Below are 3,608 nucleotides of genomic sequence, written 5' to 3'. Positions count from 1 at the left end.
ATTGTTTCTCTGAATTCGTTCAACAGACTATTGTCATTTCCTCTCGAGCCGCTACCGCGAGCGGCTCCGGAGGACCCAAACCCTACAAAAGGCAAGGCGCCCCGATCCCCCCATTCCATTTGCTGCCGCCACCGATGTCGGCGGTGGCGGCCGCGCCCGTCCGTCGAAGGCGGCGGGTGGTGGTGGCGCACCCCGATGGGCTCCCTACGCGCGGAGGCGAGACGTCATCGTGCAGCGCAGGTGGAGGAGCGGAGGGCAGCGTGTGACCTTGGTCGGCATCGCCGGCACATGGCGGAAAGCGCGGAGGAGCTCCTGACCATGACGGGGAAGGAAACAAGAGTTGGAGCGGGTGGCACGTCGGCCTAGTGGCAGGTGCAAGGTCCCCGCTTTGAGGCGACGACACAGAGGATGCCCGTCCAGGAAAGAGTTTCTGGCGCATCATCCGACCGCCTCCACATCGCGAGCGGGCAAGTGCCACCCTCGGTCGTGCCGGCGTGGAACTTGGAGAACATGGCGAGCTTGATCTAGGCCTTCGGGGGAGCGGGTGACGACCGACGCGGATGGTCCTGGCCCTTGCCGGAGGAGGTGGGAGGCTGCTATTCTTCGTCATGGTTGGAGGTGAAGGGGTCGCGTTTCTCTCAGTACTGCGTGGTGTCGGAGGACCATGGCTGTGCAGCTACAACCGCTGGTGCTATGGGCGGCGGTGTGAGACTACATGACAGTGCTGCCCCAACCCTTCGAGCTGTGGGATCGGTGACGACCCGGATGAAAGTCCTGTTGACATTTGCCGAGCCGACGGCGATGACGCCTGTGGGCGTCAGATCCCTCCCTGGAGGCGTCGCCGAGGTGCGTCGCCATCTTCCTCGCTCTCTTGGAGTTGGTAGGGGTCTCCGGGAGAAAGCCTAGATTCGTAGTAGGATCGACACGGTGGCGGTGTCCTCGACCATCGTCTCTTTGTTGGGAGTATCATGTTTGGAGACACGGCTTGGAAGTTCGTAGCGCTCCTCTGGTGTGACCATTGTCCAAGCTCGAGATGCAGCGGCGCAATGTACGTCGTCGGATTTGAGTCCAAGACGGTGCCTACCTCGGGGTTCATCAAGTTCCACCATCTGCTTGCCACCTTCTCTTAGGCATAAAGAATGGATGGTGCATTGACGAGAGAAGTTCTATGGGAGGTGTTGTTCTTCGGAGGTGACCGGTGCGAGTCAAGACTCGGCGATGTTTCTCTGTTTTAGGGAGGCTATTTTGCTTTGTAGTCCTATTTGTAGTGGTTTGTCATCGTGATTATATTCGGACTAGCCTGTGTGTCGAGTTTTTGATACGTACACTCGTTGTTCGCAGCGAGTTGCATCATTTTTTGTACTTGTATTTCTGCCTTCTATAAAGATAAAGATAATAAAGATAAAGATAAGATATGCTGTCAATAAAAATTGAAGTTGACGATAGATATAGAACTTCCTTTGCATTCCCGTCCTGAACTATACAAGTGGTCCGAACCTTTATGTTCACTTGATGGACGGTGTTTGGAACTACGGAGTACATGGGATGGGATCATCTTTATTTATATAGAGAGTGACAGAGCCATTTTATGGGATGGGATCATCTTTATTTATATACAGAGTGACAGAGCCATTTCAACCCAGATTATCAGATTCCACATCCGCCGTGCACTCCTGCTCCTCGTCAATCCTCAAACATCACGTCGGGATAATCGGACCTCAAGCTCAAGATTTGCTCCCTGAACCATGCTCGGGTCTCCTGCACGTTCTTCATGTGCTCCTCCGAGACGACAAATTCACCCGTCTCCTCCACCTCCTTGGCGACCCTGGCCTGGAACTCCTTGAAGCTGCGTCCCCTGGCCTTGTGGCTCAGGATTGACTGGATGTCCTCATGCGCCATCAACATCTTCCCCTTGGTAGGAGCCTCCACTGCTTCACCGCGAGCAACCATGGAGTCCGCACTGCCAGCCGCCTCGCCTTCTTCTTCTGCCTTCCTTTTGCTGGGACACACCCTCCGCGTCTGACGGCCGGTCACCCTCCCCTTACCTGCCATAGCCTCGCCTCGCCGCTAGATTGGGGGATTTTCGCTGAAGGAGATTTGGAACCCTAGCTTTCGATCGTGGGGAGAAGCTACGATGTGTCCTGTGGCTATATAGGCCCAGCCTTTCTTGGTCCGGTCGAAATCCCGGTAAGATTCCGGGTCGGGGTCGACTCCAACGAGTCCGTCTCGGCCTCTTCTCCACTTTCAGCTGGCCCAGATAGGCTAGGCCCGCCACAGAGTAAAAGCATAAGCTTATTTAAGACTATGGGCCTGTTTTTCAGCTTGAGTTGTGCAAAGTCCTTATTCCTCTAAATTTGATAGGTGATTTGGATTCTTTTTTATAAAAAAATCATTACATATGACAGTTTAATTTTTGGTACTACTTCATGTGAGGAGAGCGTGGAACATTGTCGAATCTATCCTCAACTCGTTGTATCCCTGTCACCATACACAATCTTATAGTAGGTGCATAAGGAAGATTCACACCCTCCTGTAATACATATTTCGCAAAATAAAAAACACTGTAATATACATATCCAAATCTTCAAGTGGTTTTTTCTTTCGAGAATTACGGGGGGGTTTTTCCCCACCGCTTGTTATATTACTCGAACGACTTGGAAGTCAGTACCGTTTGTACAAAGAATAGAGAGGGAGGTAGGGGGGGGGGGGGGTAGAGCACAGAGCTACAAGGTGGAGGACACAAAGAGGCTGCGAAGAGCATCTAGTCGCCCTCGATCGTGGAGTTTGTATCTCCACCTCCATAAGGTAAGGTCATCGGCCGCCCGGCGAAGGACCATACGAGCCGTGGTGGTTTTGGCGTTGAAGACGAGGTCGTTCCGCGGTTTCCAGAGCGCCCACATGACAGTCGCAAGCCCGGCGTGCCAGACATGGACGGCGGTCGCAGGAGGGGGCGGCAGGTCCCAAATGGTGAAGTCGTCGGCAGGGATGGGGGTTCCAAGGCAGCCCCAAACCTCGGCGGCGATGGAGCAGTCGAAGAAGAGGTGGCGTCCGGTCTCCTGCGTGGAACAGGCAGCGCACGCAGCGGAAGGTGCGCAGCCTTTGAAGAAGAGGTTGGCTCGCGTGCTGAGCCTGTCGATGTCGGCGAGGTACGAGAAGATCCGCACCTTCGCGGGCAGCCGGAGCCCCCACGACGTGCAGGCAGACACATCAGTGGCGTGGAGGGGGGAGAGCATGCGGTATGCTCCCCTGGTGGTGAAGGGTGGAGCCGAGGGTAAGTCGATGAAGCGAAGATCCTGCCCGTCGGAGAGCGTGGTGGAGCGCACGATGTGAAGGACCTCCTGGAGCTGACACGCAGCAGCGGCGGTGATGCGAGGCTGAAGGTCAAGCCCCGTCGAGGTGACCGCCGCCACCGAAGCATTCGGCCGAGTAACATGTGAGAACAGAGCGGCGTAGCGCTCGGCAAGCGGCATGCCGGGCAGCCACTTGTCGAGCCAGAAGGCGGTGGAGGAGCCACTGACGACCGTGGCGCGGGTGATGCGGCGGTACAGGGGAAGGCACTCCTGCACGATTTTGTCGAGGAAGGATGGTGAAGAAGTCACGTCGCCGAG

Source organism: Lolium rigidum, chromosome 3 (genome assembly GCF_022539505.1).
Source record: "Lolium rigidum isolate FL_2022 chromosome 3, APGP_CSIRO_Lrig_0.1, whole genome shotgun sequence".
Lineage (NCBI taxonomy): Eukaryota > Viridiplantae > Streptophyta > Magnoliopsida > Poales > Poaceae > Lolium > Lolium rigidum.
This window is presented reverse-complemented; position numbering follows the sequence as displayed.